The 20853-nt window shown below is 36.6% G+C and overlaps 1 non-coding gene across 1 annotated transcript; it reads left to right on the forward strand.

Annotated features, from left to right (window-relative positions):
• The first annotated feature begins 19767 nt into the window (after positions 1 to 19767).
• On the forward strand, positions 19768 to 19874 carry LOC138869848 (small nucleolar RNA R71). Its single transcript, XR_011400099.1, has one exon. It is a non-coding gene; the product is annotated as a small nucleolar RNA R71 (small nucleolar RNA).
• The last annotated feature ends 979 nt before the right edge of the window (positions 19875 to 20853 follow it).

Genomic DNA, 20853 nt, shown 5'->3' on the forward strand with positions numbered 1-20853 from the left:
CACTATGAAATACACAGGAAATACAAACTTAGTCACCCGTACCAAAACACCTTCTACCATCCCCTTAGGTGTTATCGTCGTTTGATCTGCCAGCTGTAATGATATAGGTGTCACACCTCCTTTTTATCTACACCCGAAAGAGTGTATAAGGGAGTTTTTCCAATCAAAGGACAATCAATTTATTTAAATATTCAGAGTCGCCACTTGGGATAATTTATGGTGTCCCAAGTCACCGGTTCGAATAACAAATCGAGGAAAAGATTGACTCTCTATTGTAGCCTGTGAACCAGAAATCCGAGTAAGGAATTCTGTTAACCCGAGGGAAGGTGTTAGGCACTCCCGAATTCCGTGGTTCTAGCACGGTCACTTAACCATTTATACTTGGCTTAAATTATTTAATTATGTGTTTATAAACTACATGCATTTTTACCTTTACCGCTTTTAATTACGTGATTTACTCGTACTTAAAGAATTATCGAGTTACGCATACGTATACTCGTGTGGTTTGGCGTGTCAAGAGTCATGTCATGCGTACGTGTACACAATTTACAACACTTAATTTATTTAAGAAAAAAAAACTTAGTCAAAGTCGCGCGGACTTGGACCTTAATTTATTTTTGAAAATTCGTAATTATGTCACGCGAACATGTTCACAATCATGATAATATTTTAAACGGCCCTAAAGGTTTCTCTAGGAATAATTATTATTTTACCTCTATATTATGAAATTAACACAAGAGCCATTTGTTACTAAGTGTCTAACTATGGCTTGCCTCAAATTTCCATTTTTTAAGACCCTAATTATTTAACACTAAAGTACTTGAGAAATTCTTTCCAAACAACAAGGCTTTATTAAACTATTTTATTAGCGGAAGGGCCTGAATATTTTGGTAACGCCGGCTGCAAGCATGGACTTCAGGATCGAATCCCTGAAGCCATACCTACCAGTGATCTCTCATAATCTTTTTAACCGTTGAGGAGGGGAGAAAAACGAGTCGGGGCATGAATAAGAACTTTATATATATCAATCAACAATAATCCCCTTTTAAACTAAGGCATAAACTATATGGAAACATCAATTGGTTACAGTTAAGACCAGGCAATCTATACATACATAGCCAAAATTTCAGGAGAAGCTATTGTTGTATACAATCTATACCTTGAGCACAGTTGGACAACTTAACACATGAATCATAACAAGAAAACAAAAGTATAAACAGCAGAAGCTAATAGAATTTAACATTCAAACAAGACTCTTATTCAAATTCCAATTCGAACATCCAAATCTGTATACAAATTCAATCTGGTTCCAACTTGTGGCACTTCATTTGTTAGCAAAGGGTATGAAGGAATACCTGGAAATGAAAGTCAAAAGGGGGTGAGATCAGAAGTAAAAACAACAGCAATCACCAGCAGCAACAAAACAGTCCCAGTTTTAATCCAGCTATTAACCCCAGATAGTTCAATGAAACAGTATATGGAAGATGGTTTCAGCCAATTCGAAATTGAAACCCAGAAAATAGAAATCAATGAAACAGTAAATTCCAGTTTTTCCAGTATTTTCAGAATGTTTTCTTGTCTCCCTCTCTCAGAATCTCTTCCAAGTTTTCTTAACTCTCAGCCCCTGTATATCCAGTGTATTCAGAGTGTATATCGGGTGTATACCGCTCTCTCCGCCCCCTTCTCTTTTTTTTTCTTTCCGAATTTTCTAGCCTTCTACCCTCTTTGAATGTTCTCCCCATCTGACCATGATTTTCAGCCCTTAAATGGGCATTAAGTTAGTGTCATTTCCGTTACCTATTCTCATTTTTCAATTATCTACACTAGCTTAGTGCTTTTATTTAATTTAGTAGTGCATTTCCTAGACCCTACCATTGTAGAAGCTTCCTAAAGTTAGGTAAACATTACCCATATTGAACAACCCCTAAACCAAATTATTCTACCAAATTAACTTAATTATCTCTGAATAATAATTACCACACCTAATTAAATAAAATTACAAAAATTCAAAATTAAACAATAAAAATGCAAAATACATTTTTTTTGTGGTTTTTTCAATTTTGTAAAGCAGATAAATTACTAACTGATTTAAAAATACAAAAAATAAATCCAAGATACGAATGCAACATATTTTTTGTATTTTCAAGATTATGTAAAGATAAAAATAAGATACTATTTTTGTATATTTTTATTTAAATTTATGAAAGATACGTAAGCTAAAATATTTTTTTGTAATCTTTCATTTTTATGACGAAAATAAAGTAAAGAAGTCAAAAATAGTTGAAATAGCTATATTAGGCCTACATTAAATATTTACATGCTAAAATATAAAAATCTTGGGTAAGGTCAAAAATCACATGTCTACAGCTGCCCTTCTTTGACTGGAAATACGAAGTATTTTCAGACAAAGAACGACTAGACATATTTTTTGACCCGACCCTTTTATTGAGGAGACAAAAAAACTAAGAGGAAGGAGAATGTGACCGAGCCCTGATATATGAGCTGCCTACATATCCTTGGCTATAAAGGAATCAGGTCACATGTAGTTCATAAAGTTTCGGTAGCTGGGACTGCCATGAAGCTGTTGTTTTACTGTTACTGTTGTTGCTGCTGCTGATACTGCCTACTGACCTCCTTATTACACCATGACAAAAATGAAGAAGCTAGACTAAGCTATAATCTATGATTTACAAAGATTTATTTCCAAACTTGATCTTGTGACTGATGTTGCCTTGTTGCTTTGTGCTTCCTCCGTTGTTTCTTTACTTCTGGCTCGACTTGTGGTCTTCCTTCTGATTTCTGCTGGGGATTTTTGTTGTAACCCTCCGCTTTACTAACTTCAAACTTCAATGTATTCCTCTGTTATATGGGCTGTAAGCACGTGATTTTTGCCCTATATGAGAATTACTCCCAAAAAATTCAAAATAAAATGATTTTCCTTGGTGTGCAATTTTGAGAATTTTTGTGACATTTTTGGATAATTATTTGTATTTGTCTGTGCATGTTTATTTGTTAAATTAATAAAAAAATCCAAAAATATGTCGCATTTGCATTTAGGATTTAATCCTACAATTGTTGGTAATTAAGTTTGTTTTACAAAAAATGAAAATCACAAAAATAGGCATCTTTTGCATTTTTAGCATTTAATGTCCAATTGGACAATTTCATGCTTAATTATTACTTAATTGTGTGTTAATTGTTATTGGGAGTTAATTTGCGCTTTCATAACTTAATTTAGTTCTATATGATAATTTAAACATTTTTAGAATTTAGTTTTAGAAAAATAAAAAGAAGAAAAGAGAGCAAAAAATAAAGAAAATCGGAATTGGGCTCAATTTAAGTCATAGGCCCAAAGAGACCCAATCTTCCCAAATGACCCAGTCCATTTCAAACTGGGTCGACCCAGTCCAATACCAACAACCCAATTCCCCCTCTTCATTTTTTATTTTTTCAAATTTTTACCAAAAACAAAACAAAACAAAAACCCTAAAAAAAACTAAAGAGATCCGCCCCCCCCCCCCCTCATTCTCTCCATCTTCTCCAAACTTCCAAACCTTCCTCCCATGGCTTCCCTTGCTGTGTTCTTGTTTCATCTTCGTCGCTCACCTCCAGCCAAACCACCTCGTCGCCGTTGGACAGAAAACCAAAGAGCAGCATGAGGTGAAAAAGAAGAAGCAACAGTCTTGGAGATGTTGTTGTCCGCCATGGCTACGTTTGCTGTTGCTTGCTGCTGCTGCTGCTGCGTTTGCTGCTGCCTGCTGCTGCTGCTGCGTTTGCTGCTGCCCGTTGCTCCACCACTGCTGCTACTGCCCGCTGCTCCACCATGTTGCTGTTGCCCGCTTCTCCGCCATGGCTGCTGTGTGGCTGCTTCTGCTCCGTCTTCATCTCCGTGCTGCTGCTACTGTTTTGTGTTGCTGCTCCTTCATCTTCGTTTCTTTCGCCACGGCTGCCATCGCAGCTTGTCGCTTCGTCGTCTTCAAGTTCGTTTATGTCAAAGTTTTGTTGGTTTCGTTTAAAGTTCGTTCGAGTTCGTCGTTGGTCATTTACGGTTAGTTGTTCTAAGTTTATTTTCGTTCGTAATTTGTTTGATATTTTCAGATTTGAAATTATTATAAGTTTGCTTTATTTTTCTTATTTATTTTTAGATAAAAAATGTTAGTTTAATTATATTGTTGTTAGATTTAAGTTGAAGATTCAAATTTAATTATTTTTCAGTTTGTTTTATTAATTTTAAGAGGATTTAGTTTTAATATAGAAATGTGTTAGCTTAAATCGTTTGAATCCGTTGTTTGTTGTTAATATAGATTTAGTTCGTGTTCATCTTGTTTGAAGTTCGTTTTTAATTCAGTAATTTAATGTAAAGTTATGTTTTGGTTTTTAATTTTTTTGGAATCATGTATCTTTGTTATAATTTTGTTGGATTTAATTTCAAAAGATCAATTGATTATTTGAAGTTTAGTGATTTGAATAAGTTTATTTGTTTTGTTTAAGCTTAATACAAGTTTAATTCGAATTTGAATAAAACTTGCTTGTTATTGTTGTTGAATCTTTTCATTTATGTCCATACTTTGTTTGATTGTTCTTGAATCCGAAATTAGTATAAGTTTGATTTTCTTGTTTGTTGTTTATCATTTATGATTATTTCTTCAGTTTGCTTCATGATCTTGTTTAGTTTTAATATAGAAATTGTTGGTTGTAATGTTGTTAGATTTAATTTTAAGTTCAAATGATTATTGAATTTAGAAATCTGAATATACTTGTTTGTTGTTGTCGTTGTTGAATCTGAAAGTAGGTTTGTTTGTTGTTAAAAATGTTGTTCAATCAAGATAATTTTAGTTGTTTCTTTGTTGTTCATCATTTAGTTTGAATTTGTTGTTGAACATTGTTAAAAGTTGGTCATATTTGCTGTATTTTGGTTGAAATTGATTAGGTGAATTGTTTATAGCTGATGGAGGTAGTTTGGTAATTTGCAGTAAGTCGGAGGGGTAGTTTGGGAATTGAACATTTTGAATAATTCTTTATGTTAAGCATGAGGGACAAAATGTAATGGGGTGTGGGTGATATAATTGTTTAATATAATGGGGGACAAGACATAATATAGTGGAGGGGAATATGGTAATTGTTTATGGTAGGCATGGGGGACAAGATGTAATGGGGTGGGTTGATATATTTGTTTAATGTAGTGGGGGATGAGTGGGAAGATAATGGGTTTGGTAGGAGAAAGTGTGGTTTTATTAATTGATTAAAGGGTTTGGGATGGGATATAAATAAAAGGACTTGAATCAGATTTTGAGGGAGGAGAATAGAGAAGAAAGAGACAGAAGGACGAACAGAGAAGAATAGAGAGAATAAGAGAGAAAAAAAAAGAGTTGAATATTTAAGAGAGAAAGAAAAATTCCGAAAAATATTAGAACTTTCAAATAAAAAAAACTAAAAAAAAATCTTCTGCTTTCTTTCATTGTTTGAAATCAGCATTAATTGTGGTTGTTTCATCAAAGCTTGAAGCTTTTGTTTTGGGATTACTACTCCACCGGTTTGCAAACTTTGTTCTTGGGTTGTTACTGTTGCTGGACTGTTGTTGCTGTGCTGTATTGTTATTACTGCTACTGATTTTCATCTTCATCTTCTTTTGTTTCCAATACCAGGTACACGACTGTAATACTAGCTATTGCAAGCTAATAATGTGGAAGCATGAATACATATGAAGAATGAAATTTTGAAGTTTTAATTTCATTTTTTTGTTCCTTTTATTGATTGTATTTAAGTTATTTCATGTATCACTGAATAATAATTGGAATAAGAAAAATAACATAAGTTAGTCTTTAATGAATCGGTTTGGCAAAACGGGTTAATTCACTAGTTATGGAAGTTTCAAGATTATCAACAGTAGGTTAATCATGAACAAGTAGCTAAATTTAGCTAAGGCATGAATTTAAATTAAATTTCATAAATTAGGCATTAAGGCATTATTTGAGTTCAAGCAAGATTAGAAGAACTAATAAGTTTTAGTAATTATGGTTAAATCTAGTTTCAAATGGTTGTGAATAATTATTCTCAATAGTTTTTTTTATATAACAATGCTGAGTTTAATCTAGCTATATTTGATTCTTTTGAATATTAGTTGTCGAATTTTTATTTTATTTATAATTTCGAATTTTTTGAGTAAAATTCCTTTTCATCAATATTTGTATTAATCTAGCAATAGAATCCATGTTTTCTTAAAATAATAAAAAAAACGTAATTAATTAGGATTTTCTTTCTTCATTTTAGAGACTAATTTTAATAGAAAAATGTAGTCGCTTTAAGATTTGTCCATATAAAATAAATGAGATGAGCCTCGCTTAGTAAAATGTATAGATTGCGGGGCCTTCACAAATGAGATGGCCGTCTAGTGAAATTTTACGGCCTTTCCCAAATCAACAATACGCTAGTCGCTCTAGGCGCGTCTTTAACAAAATTATTTTCTTAAATATGGGTGTGCATTTATGTAACCTTCCAAATCTCAACGAAGTCGAAATGTGTCGATAACCACGGGTGCATTGATTGCGACGTGGTTTGAAATACGTTTTCACAATGTTGCAATTCTCCGTAAAATAATAACAACAAATAAAAAATAATAAAAGCGGCTAAAGGATCAAATTTGCACATAAGTTTATAATACGTATTATATCATATAATCAAGCCGAATATAACAGTTGAGCGACCGTGCTAGAACCACGGAACTCGGGAATGCCTAACACCTTCTCCCGGGTTAACAGAATTCCTTATCCGGATTTCCGGTTCGCGGACTGTAATACAGAGTCATGTTTTCCTCGATTCGGGATTAAAATTGGTGACTTGGGACACCCTAAATCTCCCAAGTGGCGACTCTGAAATAAATAAACAAATCCCGTTTCGATTGTCCTTTAATTGGAAAAACTCCTTGTACCCTCGCGGGGCGGAAAAAGGAGGTGTGACATTGGCGGGCTCCCAACTTCAAAACTTGAAAAATGTAAAGACTGAAATGTATTCCCTGCTCTCCAGGCGGGCTCCTGACTGCTAAACTTGAAATGCTTCTCCCTGTTCTCCAAGCGGGTACCTGATTGCTAGACTTGAAATGTATTCCTTGCTCTCCAGGCGGGCTCCTGACTGCTTATTCCATGCTCTTCAGGCGGGCTCCTGAATTCAACCAAAATAGACGAAAACAAAGGAAATTTTTCTACCCCAGTTTGGGTATCTGGGAACATATGTAAGTGTAAAACGAATCAAATTACCAAATATCAACTGACTGCTAAACTTGAACTGCTTCTCCCTGTTCTCCAAGCGGGTACCTGATTGCTAGACTTGAAATGTATTCCTTGCTCTCCAGGCGGGCTCCTGACTGCTAACTTGAAATGTATTCCCTGCTCTTCAGGCGGGCTCCTGAATTCAACCAAAATAGACGAAAACAAAGGAAATTTTTCTGCCCCAGTTTGGGTATCTGGGAACATATGTAAGTGTAAAACGAATCACATTACCAAATATCAATAAGAACTTGAAAACTAAAACTTGAATTGTACTCCCTTGTTCTCCAGGCGGGCTCCTGACTGCTGAACTTGAATGTATTCCTTGCTCTCCAGGCGGACGCCTGATTGCGGAATCTTCTATTGCCCTTCCTTGTTCTCCAGGTGGACGCTTGATTACTTGAGCTTGAATTGCTTCTTCCCTTCGTTTTTCCGGCAGGTTCCTGATTACTTGAAATCTGAATTTTATCCCCTTGTTCTCCAGATGGACTTCTGACTACTATGCTTGAAAGTATTCTCTGCTCTCCAGGCGGGTTCCTGACTTCAAAATAGATAGACCAAGAATTTGAAAGCTAAAACTTAAATTATACTCCCTTGTTCTCCAGGCGGGCTCCTGACTGCTGCGCTTGAATGTGTTCCCATGCTTTCCAGGCGGCTCCTGATCGCTGAAACTCGAACTGTTACTCCTTGTTCTCCAGGTGGACGCCTGATTGCTGAAAATTGACTTGCTTCTCCCTGTTCTCCAAGCGGGTCCCTGATTTCAACAAAAATAGACAAAACAAAGAAAATTTTCTGCCCTAGTTTGGTAGTTGGGCGCATATATGAGTGTTAAACTGAATCATATTACCAAATATTACTAAGAATTTGAAAGATATGTCCCATTATCCAGGGGGTCCGGACAACTCTTAACTAAACGACAATTTTAAATCTAAGTTATATCTTTTAAAGGTATGACTTCCGCTAAATCTTGTTACCTAAGAGGGTCCTGACAACTCTTAACTAAACGACAATTTTAAATCTAAGTTATATCATCTAAAGGTATTACTTCCGCTAAATCTTGTTATCTAAAAGGGTCTTAAACTACTCCCCATTATCCAGGAGGGTCTTGACAACTCTTAACTAAACGACAATTTTAAATCTAAGTTATATCTTCTAAAGGTGTTACTTCCGCTAAATCTTGTTATCTAAAAGGGTCGGTCTTAAACTATTCCCCATTATCTAGGAGGGTCCTGACAACTCTTAATTAAACGACAATTTTAAAGCTGAATTATATCTACTAAAGGTATGTCTTATGTTAAATCTTGTTATCCAAGCCAGTTTTAAACTACGTCCCATTATCCAGGAGGGTCCTGACAATCAAAAATCAAGTCTTATCTTAAGAGTGACAATTTTACGGCTAAACTATATTACCCTACAACAGAACTTATGCTAAATCTTGTTATATAATGAAAATCTTAAAGTTAGGTCCCATTATTCAGGATGGTCCTGAAAACTCCTAATTGAATCCTATCTTAAACATGCAATCTTTGAAACCAACTTATATTCCTTTGGGGTACATTTATGCTAGATTTTTCTATTTATGATTGTTTCATTTTTTTAAACTAGGTCCAATTTTCTAGGAGGGTCCTCACAACTCCTAGCTGAATTCTATCTACAGAAAAAAAATTGAAACCAACTTATATTCTTTTGGGGTACATTTATGCTAGATGTTACTACTCATGATTGTTTTGAATTTTAAACTAAGTCCCATTTTTCAGGAGGGTCCTGAAAATCAAAAATCAAACCTGTTTAGTGACTGCCTTTCTCCACGGAGGGTTTCTCCGAAACAACCGAAATTTCCTGCCCCTGTTTTAATCAAAGAAAAATTTTGTCAGTTTAAAATGTGGTGGTTGGTTTGTGGCCTTGATTTTGAGGGCGATTGCTCCTTCACTTCCAATGATAACTGATTTCCACTAGAGGACCTTGCTTGCTTATGGACTAACCACTTTCTCAGTCATCCTTATCACAGAAAATACCCCTTCCCCGTTCAGACCCAATTCCCTTTATCTGTTGCATTGCTCATGAACTGACATTTACCAACCTTTGTGTTTCACCGAAAATACCTTTGATTCGTTCACCTAATACCCTCCATCTTGTTGCATTGTTCTTGGATTGATATGTACCAAACCTTTGTATTTCACATGAATCCTAAAGCACATCCATTACCGTCCACTCAATGTGCATGTTGTTCTTTCCTGACTTAACCCACTGGCATTGACCTTGAGGTCTATTGCTCCTTAACTTGCCATGACAACTTTGATTTTTGCTTGAAAGACCTCGTTTGTCACTCGTTAAACACGTTCTTTGTTGATCTCATCACAGAGAATACCTTTGATCCGTTCACCCAACATCCTCTATCTGTGTACTGTTCACGAGTTGAAATATACCAAACCTTTGTATTTCTCATGGACCCCAAAGCATGTTGATTGCTACCAACTCAGTGCGCTTGTTGTTGTTTCTTAACTTATGCCACCTTGATGTGCTGGCCAGATCCCGTTTTGTGCAATTGTCAAGTTGGCGGCAAATTTTGAAGTCATTTCTCACTTGTTCTGACCAAACTGACTCAGAAAAAGGAAGTAAACAAGACAAAAGGAACAGAGTAAAGGACAAAGGAAAGAAATGATTCCTAACAAGAAAACTACAAAGTAGAAATCTATCAAATGTGGATACCAACTCTAATGACCATGACATGCACCTGTGGCCTATTCTGTTGAGCAAGTCTGATGTTCAACTCCTATTACACCCCTAAACCGTAAAACTGAGCTTCAATGCTCCGATTATCCAATCTGATTCACAATCCTTATTCGACCTGTGATGCCCGAAGGGTTTTCACCATCAAGCCTCTCTCATTTTTGATTCTTTCTCTCCACTTACCGTCGCCTAATGGTGCCCGCGAGGGTTTTCACCAATAAGACTCTCTCATTTTTATTATTTTTCTTCTTGGACCAGAGTGTTGCCCCTGATATGAATTACCTCTCCTTGCTTGACTTGGCATTCCTCGAAGACTGATCGGAAGGTCTTTCTTTAGACCGTAACGTGGGCTTTTGGATGGGGTTAGAAAGAAAGGGTATCAAAAGGCTCAAAACAACTCATCATGGGTTCAAAATTACAACTTTCGGAACGAGATTCCTTACAACAACCACAATTTTTGCCCTAGTTTCTTGCTTGGGGACTTTTGGATTTTTATTTTGATGCGAACCGTGAGGCTGCCTACGTCTCCTTAAAAGGAATCAGGTCGAACGTAGTTCATGTCATAGAAATTACTTTGTTTGTTGTGTTTTTTTTCTTTTCTCTTTCTTCTCTCTTTTTTCTCTTTTGCTTTTCTCTTTTTCTTTTTATTATTTTTCTTCTTCTTTTCTCTTTTCTTCTTTTTTCTTTCTTTTTTTTCTCTTTTTCTTTCTTTCTTTCTTTATCTTTCCTTTTATTTCTCTTTTTCTTTCTTCCTTTTCTTATCTTTCATGCTTGTGTTTCTGATATTCGCTACTGATTCCGAAAGAGGGGTATGAAAGAAAATAAATAAGTCTCAAAAGGGATGACGAGAGACAAAATGTTTAGATAGCAGAACAAAATGCCTTCGTCATTCCAACCTTCAAAACATGCCAAGTACAAACAACACAATTAAACAAACCAAGGAAAACATTCGTAATATCTTTTGGTTGCGCCAGACTTGATGATCGTACCCACACATTCGCCTTTTATATTTGTTATATACAAAGCACCATTGGACAACACTCACTCTCATTACCACGAACGACCCCTCTCAATTTGGGGCAAACTTGTCGTTGGCTTCAACCTGATGCGGCAGGATGCATTTCAATAGGGTTTCTCTATGTTCTATCTGCCCCAGTTTCACGCAATTCGGGCTTGAAATGATCTCAAAATGCCTTTACTTATTTCCCTCAAATGTTCCTATCATCTATAAAATTGTTTCATTGCTTCATGACTAAACTGACTCTTTTTTTAAGACTAGACTGAGAATTACACATGCATGTCATGTCACTAGAGTCAACAGGGAAAGAACTGTAAAAAGAAAAGAGAACTAAACAAAATGACCATAGAAAACGAAAACTTGCATTAGATAGATGGTGAAGGCTTTTGAACAACAAAATAAGCACTAAACTGGGGTTACAAACCTGGAACAACCTAGACAGCACTAAAGAAGTTACTACGACTAAAAAAACCAGGGAAAAATAAAAGGATAGAAGGGTTTGAGTCACAAGACCATATCCGGATTACAACCCTTAGAAGAATCCGGACAACAGAAATGATAACAAAATAAACCACCAAACTCCTTCCTGGCTAACCAAGAAAAGAGCGTCTTTCCAATCACCAAACTCAACATTTTAACCACTGACTTCTACATCAACAATACTAGGACCTTCACAAGTCTCCATCACATTGTTCTTAGCAAATTTCTTTTGGGTTCCCTTTGCCTACTCTTTCTTAGGATCAACCTCTAATAGCACTGAAAGCTTTATAGCATGTGGACCTCCGAGGTTCTCAGAATAATTCTCATATTCCTTTTCAAAATAAATCATACCCATCATATGCATCTCATTATGCATAGGCGATGGACTTTAGCTAGTGTCTGCTGCATCTGGATTTTGCACAACAATGTCGCCTGCATCAATAAGCTTCTGAATTGCTTTCTTCAGATTCCAACACTTCTCTATGTCATGCCCTAGGGCATCTAAGCAATATGCACACCTTTGATAAAAATCAAACTTCTTTGGAAGAGGGTTTGACATTTTTATCTGGATCGGCTTCAACATGTCCAGTTGCTTCAACTTTTGGAACAAACTGCGTATGACACTCCCAATGGGGTGAAAGCCTTTTCTTTTTTCAGCAACCTCTCATTCTTAAATGCTTGATTGGGCCGGAAACCTGATCTAGGGGGTTTTCGATAGGCTCGTAGGGGTGGATAGGCATTTTGTGGAGCTGGGTACTAAGAGAGTGATGTACGATTTTGGGAGTTCCGTGGAGATAAGTGGCATTGGGGAGGATCACCAGGTGCATCAGGATATCCATGGGGACGGTGTCGAGGTTGGATGTGTTGATCGAGAAAGCCCATCGGATCATCTTTTCTGTTTCTCTTTCTTCCACCCAAGCTTACTGGGATGTTCTGAATGTCTTTCGAACAACTCATGATTTTGCCTCACTTGATTCCCTCTTCTACTAGCTCCCCCATTTTTAACACATCTTTGAAAGGCTTTCCCAAGGCCGGGATCAAATGACTGAAGTAGGTGGGCCCTTGGGCTCGTAGGAAAAGCTCAACCATTTCTTCTTCACCAATCGGGGTATTGACTCGAGAAGCCTGTTCCCTCCATCTGAGCCCAAACTCTCTAAAGCTTTTCTCCGGCTTCTTTTCCATTCTAGATAGGGAGGAGCGGTCTAGGGTAACGCCTGATCTGTACTGAAAGTATCGAACAAAATCTTGAGCCATGTCTCCCAATGTAGGCCACTTACCAACATCTTGACGAATATGCCAGTCCAAAGCTGCCCCAGTTAGGCTCTTACTGAAATATGCCCTCAACAGGACATCTTTCTCTCCAACGCTTCTCATTTCACTGCAATAGACCCTCAGGTGGGCTACCGGATCTCCACACCCATCATACAAGTTAAATTTTGGTACTTTGAACCTCGCGGGCAGGCGAACGTTAGGGGACACAGACAGTTCTTTCTAAGCCATGCTACCCTGGTCTTCCCTTCCTTGTTTGTTCTTCAAGGATTTTTCTATGCCTTTCAGCCTCCTGGGTATCCCTTCTTTCCCTTCTCTTCCTGTGAACCTTTCATTTTCAACATGAAGCTTATCCCGAGGGCTCTTCTTGTATGAGTCAAGAACCTTGTAGGCAACCTCTACGGAGTAGTTTTGGTCGTGAGCTTTGAGTGGATATTCATTGTTGGGAATAGTGGATATGACAGGAGGGCACTTTTGGGAAAATATAGTTGGAAGACAAGTGATGGAGTTACTAGGGTGGTTGGGAAAGTTGTGATAAGTGGGTAGATCTGGAGAGTATGGAGGATCAACTGGCATTGTGTCCGGAGTTTGGGTAAGGGCAACATCTAGGAAGCTAGGTGGTGGCGGGGGTGGGGACTTCCCAGTCATCCAAGCCTGATACATGCCCGCCATGTGTTGTCTTAACATCTCTACCTCTTCAACCAACCCATTGTCCTGTTCAACTAACTGCTTTCGGGCACCGGTATCAACCAACTCAGTTCTGTTGTTGTCTGTCATTGCGTTTTGACTTTGTGTTGTAGAGAAGAGTTACCACTTTAAAAATCACAAACCAACCACCCTTTTGTTATGAATATAACAAAATGAGGCCATCACGTTAGCGTTAGGGCATTTAACAACAAAAATATCACATTGTGTGGAATGCACGTAGCTACAATTAACGGTTCTAGAATGACTTCGAGGGTCATAAGGTCACTTGACATCATCCCAATTTGTTCATTTCAACCTCCCTTTTCATTGCTTTTCTAGCACTTGCTTGATCATTTTCCTTCATCTTTTTTTCTAATTATCACTCTTTTCTTTCCTCTCATTTCTCACGTCCCATAATTTCACCCTTTTTTCTTTTCTTCTTTCCTTTTTTTTCTTTTTTTTTCTTTTTTAAAAAAATAAAATGATTCGATCGAACCCTATGTAGGTTGCCTACGTATCATGACGCCGCATGAATCAGATCTTTACGTAGTTCTGGAAGATCAGGAATAAAGGAAGCAAACTGACGTTCTTTGTTTCTTTTCTTTTTGACTTTGACGAGAAAAGGGGAAATAAATCTCTTTTTTTTTAAATTTCTAGACTTAATGTTCTATAACCTATTGCAAACTCAAGCTTAACGAGCATATATTTTGTTTTCTTTTTTTTTTTTTTTTGAACAAACACTCCTTGGGAAATTATGTAGGAAAATCCTAGAAGAGAAAACAAAAATATTTTTTTTGATTCTTTTGTTAGGAAGAAGATCGAAAGAATAAACCACGAAAAAATATTTTGAATTTTCATTTGATATCCTAATGCAAGATTTCGAAGCAAGCAATGAAAAAGATAAAACAGAATGTTTTTGGATTTCAATTTTGATTAAGAGAGAAACTCTGAAATAAACCAAAGATAAAATACATTATTTTTTTCTCTTTCTTCTATGTACGATATCCTAACATTCTAGTAGAAATAAAAAGAATTTTTTTTCATTTTTTGTTAATTCCCCAAAGAAACACCTCAAAAGAAAATCTTTTTGGATTTTGGAATTAATACTTTAAAGAAAACTTTTAAAGAAGTACTAAAAGAAAATTCTCGTTTTTTTTTTAATTTGGCCCTAATATACTAAAGGAAACACAAAAACAATTCATCTGAAGTCCTAGATATTAATTGCCTAAAGGAGAAACAACCTCAAATTTGTTTTTCCATTTCTAGAATTAGTATTCTAAAGAAAACTTATAACGGAAATATAAAAACACGAAATTTCTCTTTTTTTTTTTTTTTTTTTTTTTGATTTTTGACTCATAACACACTTTTTCCAAATGCAAAATAGTAAGTACAATAATAATAAAAACCTCGACATTATTATACAAAACTAGAAGGTAAAAAGACAACATAAAAAGAAAACAAACTGCAAACATAAAAAAAACAGAAAATCTTCTTTTGATCCAATCCTGAATGAACGATCCTGACTAGATGGTCCTGAGGCTCTGTCATGCCCAAACTCCGGCAAGTAAATTCACACCTGTATGAGAAAACGTAAACCAACACTATGTGAGACAAAAACATTCCCTACTAGACACACGCAAGACATGATTGAGGTTATTTTTGCAAAAATAGCTTATTTGGCCAAAAGGTGGTTAGAAGTGCAAAATTTGGCTAAGACCCCGCAAAGCCAAGAACCTAAGATTTACTAGAAAGACCGGACCCTATGTGGGTTGCCTACGTATCACGCCCCGAAAGACGAGAATCAGGTATGCGTAGTTCGGGTAGATTGGATACGGGCGAGAAATAAAAATAACAACTAATTCAGAGAAAAATATTTTTTATCTTTTGTTTTGAAAAATGATGAAACATGTAAACTCTTTTTGGATTTTCTTCTTTTTCCTTTTTTTGATTTTCTGAATTTCGGAAAATGATGAAAAAGTACAAAATCTTTTTCTTTTTTTTTGAAATTTCAAGCTCCTTTTCTTTTCTTAACAACAATATGACAGAAAACATAATTGGGCCCTCCTCGCTTTATCCTCACACTTCACCTCTCTTTTTCTTTTTTCTTTTTTATCTACCCTCAACTATCATTGGTCCGCCAAATGACCCTTTTACCCTTGAAGAAATGCAATATGTAGCACATAGTATGCATAAAGATGGTCTATTATTTTGGGTACACCTGTCCTAGACGGACCCAACCCCTGTGTTGAGTCCCCAAAGTCAAATGCACGTGATGCAACAAACGTTCCTACTAGGGATCCGACATGAGGCTATGTTATTCTAAGTTTAAAAACCTGGGTTTGTTTGTTCTAGACTTGGCTTACCCGAGCAGACAACTCGAGCCAAGGGGGGCAGCGTACCGGGAATACAGAAGCTTCACCGGCTTTGCAACTTGTCCGAACCTCGTTCTAAAATTGAGATATGACTCTAACAGAAAAGAAGTCATACGAAGTGCACACTTCCCAGATGATTTAAAAGACTCAGAGAGAGGAGGGTTTCGTAACAATTTATATATAGTCCAACCAAATATCAAAGCGGTAAAAACAATATTTAGCACATTAGGCCCAACCATGTAAATAAAACCAGACAATAAATAAAGACAAATATAACAATTATTCTAAGCTCGAATTCTTGAACCCTGAACCAGAGATTCTGGGTTCGATCCCCACCAGAGTCGCTAGAGCTGTCACACCTCCTTTTTACCTACACCCGAAGGAGTGTATAAGGGAGTTTTTTCAATCAAAGAACAATCGAAACGGGATTCGTTTATTTAAAGATTCAGAGTCGCCACTTGGGATAATTTATGGTGTCCCAAGTCTCCGGTTCGAATCCCAAATCGAGGAAAAGATTGACTCTGTATTGTAGCCTGCGAACCAGAAATCTGGGTAAGAAATTCTGTTAACCTGGGAGAAGGTGTTAGGCACTTCCGAATTCCGTGGTTCTAGCACGGTCGCTTTACCATTTATACTTGGCTTAAATTATTTAATTATGTGTTTAGAAACTACATGCATTTTTACCTTTACCGCTTTTAATTACGTGATTTACTCGTACTTAAAGAATTATCGAGTTACGCATACGTATACTCGTGTGATTTGGCGTGTCAAGAGTCATGTCATGCGTACGTGTACACAATTCACAACACTTAATTTATTTGAGAAAAAAAACTTAGTCAAAGTCGCGCGGACGCGAACCTTAATTTATTTTTGAAAATTCGTAATTATGTCACGCGAACATGTCCACAATCACGATAATATTTTAAACGGCCCTAAAGGTTTCTCTAGGAATATTTATTATTTTACCTCTACATTATGAAATTAACACAAGAGCCATTTGTTACTAAGTGTCTAACTATGGCTTGCCTCAAATTTCCATTTTTTAAGACCCTAATTATTTAACACTAAAGTACTTGAGAAGTCCCTTCCAAACAACAAGGCTTTATTAAACCATTTTATTAGCGGAAGGGCCTGAATATTTTGGCAACGCCGGCTGCAAGCAAGGACTTCAGGATCGAATCCCTGAAGCCATACCTACCAGTGATCTCTCATAATCTTTTTAACCGTTGAGGAGGGGAGAAAAACGAGTCGGGGCATGAATAAGAACTTTATATATATCAATCAACAATAATCCCCTTTTAAACTAAGGCATAAACTATATGGAAACATCAATTGGTTACAGTTAAGACCAGGCAATCTATACATACATAGCCAAAATTTCAGCAGAAGCTATTGTTGTATACAATCTATACCTTGAGCACAGTTGGACAACTTAACACATGAATCATAACAAGAAAACAAAAGTATAAACAGCAGAAGCTAATAGAATTTAACATTCAAACAAGACTCTTATTCAAATTCCAATTCGAACATCCAAATCTGTATACAAATACAATCTGGTTCCAACTTGTGGCACTTCATTTGTTAGCAAAGTGTATGAAGGAATACCTGGAAATGAAAGTTAAAAGGGGGTGAGATCAGAAGTAAAAACAACAGCAATCACCAGCAGCAACAAAACAGTCCCAGTTTTAATCCAGCTATTAACCCCAAATAGTTCAATGAAACAGTATATGGAAGATGGTTTCAGCTAATTCGAAATTGAAAACCAGAAAATAGAAATCAATGAAAATAAATTCCAGTTTTTTTCCAGTATTTTCAGAAAGTTTTCTTGTCTCCCTCTCTCATAATCTCTTCCAAGTTTTCTTAGCTCTCTGCCCCTATATATCCAGTGTATCCAGAGTGTATATCGGGTGTATACTGCTCTCTCCGCCCCCTTCTCTTTTTTTCCTCTCCGAATTTCCTAGCCTTCTACCCTCTTTGAATGTTCTCCCCCTCTGACCATGTTTTTCAGCCCTTAAATGGGCATTAAGTTAGTGTCATTTCCATTACCCATTCCCATTTTTCAATTATTTACACTAGCTTAGTGCTTTTATTTAATTTAGTAGTGCATTTCCTAGACCCTACCATTGTAGAAGCTTCCTAAAGTTAGGTAAACATTACCTTTATTGAACAACCCCTAAACCAAATTATTCTACCAAATTAACTTAATTATCTCTGAATAATAATTACCACACCTAATTAAATAAAATTACAAAAATTCAAAATTAAACAATAAAAATGCAAAATACATTTTTTTGTGATTTTTTCAATTTTGTAAAGCAGATAAATTACTAACTGATTTTAAAAAGCAAAAATTAAATCCTAGATGCGAATGCAACATATTTTTTATATTTTCAAGATTATGTAAAGATACAAATAAGGTACTATTTTTGTATATTTTTATTTAAATTTATGAAAGATACGTAAGCTAAAATATTTTTTTGTAATCTTTCATTTTTATGACGAAAATAAAGTAAAGAAGTCCAAAATTGTTGAAATAGCTATATTAGACCTACATTAAATATTTACATGCTAAAATATAAAAATCTTGGGTAAGGTCAAAAATCACATGTCTACAATAGGCACCGACCTTATCTCACCAATTTGATTCTCCAACTTCCTGTAAATAGACAATTGCATTAGATTAATTGAGGCACCCGAATCGCATAAAGATTTATCAAAGTTAAGAGTGCCTAAAGAGCAAGGTAATAGTTAAATCACTGGATCTCCACACTTTTGTGGGAGTTTATTTTGCAAGATTGCACTGCAATACTCTGTGAACGTAACCACCTTGGTCTCTTCTATCTTTCTCTTCTTTGTAAGAATCTCCTTCAAGAACTTTACATAAGCTGGCATTTGTGAGAGAACTTCAGTGAATGTCATGTTTAAATTAACATGTCTCAGCATGTCTAGAAATTTTTCAAACTACTTGTCCAGCTTTCTCTATAGAGCTTTTGGGGAAAAGGTAGAGCATGCATATGCTTGCTCACATCATCAGATTCCTCCCTCCTTGAAGTTTCTTCTTTCTTCTTTTTCTCCACTCCCTTCTTGCCTTTCTTCTTCTCAGTCTTTTTATCATCTTCAATTTTCAGCTCCTTCTCACTTTCTTTTTCAGGCGCAGCTTCTTTGTGAATTGGAGTGGGATCTTTCAATACTTGTATTCTTCTCAAGGTCATAACATTTACCATTTCTTTGGGATTCTTTTCAGTATCAGCTGGCAGAGTACCTGAGATTTTCTCAGATAATATAATTGTAATTTGTCCCACTTGTCTCTCCAAGTTTCGCAAATCTGTCACAAGTTCTTTAATAGTTGCACCATGAGCATCTAGCCTCTCATCTGCCTTGACAATATAGGACTTTATTTAATCTTCTAACCCAGACTGAATTGGTTGTTGAGGCTAAAACTGCGGCCTCGGCTGATTCGCAAAACCAGGAGCTCCTTGAACTCTGGAGTTATTTTGTTGCCATGCATTTGCTTACTACCAGGTGAACTCCATGAAAAATCAGGGTGCTTCTAACCCATTGCATTGAAGTTGTAATTCCCCACAGCAATAACTTCCTCAGTTGAGCTTGACACCCATGAGTAGGGTGTCCTCTTCCATATATATCACATGTTGTATGAGGCTCATTATGTATTAAAGCTAAGGTCAGCTTCCTTATTTCCTTCGCCATGGCATCAAGATGTACCTGCACATATGTGTCAGCATCAACCTGGTGAACACCAGTTGATCTTGTTCTTTCAACAATCTCAGAGGGCCACTGATTTGCATCTTCAAACAACTCATCTAGAATAGTGACTATTTCCTCTGGTGTCTTTTTCATCAACGGACCTCTAACTGTATTGCTCAATGTTCTGCGTGAAAACGGTGTCAAACTATCCCAAAAGTCCTGGAGTTGCATCCAGAGTTCAATTTTGTCGTGTTGACACTTTCTGACAATCTCTTTAAACCTCTCCCAAGCTTCAAACACTGTTTCAGTGTCATTCTGGCAGAAGTTATGGATTTCTTTTCTAAACTTGCCCATCTTAGTTGAGGAGAAATATTTAGCAAGAAATTTTTTTGGTCATCTCATCCCATGTTCTAATTGATCCCTAGGGCAAGCTTCGAAGACAATGTTTCGTATCATCTTTCAGTGTAAGGAGAATGCCCTTAAGTAAACTGCATCTTGTGACACATCGTTGTATTGAAAGGTATTTATAATCTCCTTGAAGTCCATTAGATGATTGTTTGGATCTTTGTTCCTCTTTCCTCTCAAAATATAATTGTTTTGGAGTGTTTGGAGCAACCCTTGCTTTAACTCAAAATTATTGGCTGCAAGTGGAGGTGGTCTCACACTAGATAAGTCTTGGTTGTATACCTGTCTATCAAAATCGCCAAGTGGTTTCCCTTGGTCGGGAGCTATGTTTCCGAACTGGTCTACATGCAAAGGCTGATTTTAAGCCATTCTTCGAGCCCTCTCCTCTTTATAAGCAATTTGTGCATCTCTCAGTGCTGCTTCCTCATCATCCCGAGCAGATTTCTCTCTGAGTTGGTGTCACAACCCAAATCCCGGTCGTGATGGCGCCCAGCACACTACTAGGCAAGCCCGACCATTATTCAACACTTAACCCAATTTATCAAAAATAGCGGAAAGAAATATCAATTAAGCAAGATTAAAGTACTGAAGATTTTAACAAAATACACAATATAATCTCACTAGGACCCGGTGTCACGAATCTGAGCCTCTAGAATACAGAATATCATCCTAATACATGGTATATCCAAAGTCTGAAAATGCGGAAATAAAAAGATAGGATAGGAGGGAGAAGATCAATGGTTGCGAACGTTGTGCAGCTACCTCGATACTCCCAGAAGCTGGATCTGCTGATCAACTAGATCTACTGAGCCTGAGACTGCCCTGGATCTACACACAAAGTGCAGGGAGTAAAGTGAGTACTCCGACCTAGTGAGTAATAAAAGTAACTACAGTCCGAAGATAAGAAAATCCAGTAAATACA

This window comes from Nicotiana sylvestris, chromosome 5, assembly GCF_000393655.2.
Source record: "Nicotiana sylvestris chromosome 5, ASM39365v2, whole genome shotgun sequence".
NCBI lineage: Eukaryota > Viridiplantae > Streptophyta > Magnoliopsida > Solanales > Solanaceae > Nicotiana > Nicotiana sylvestris.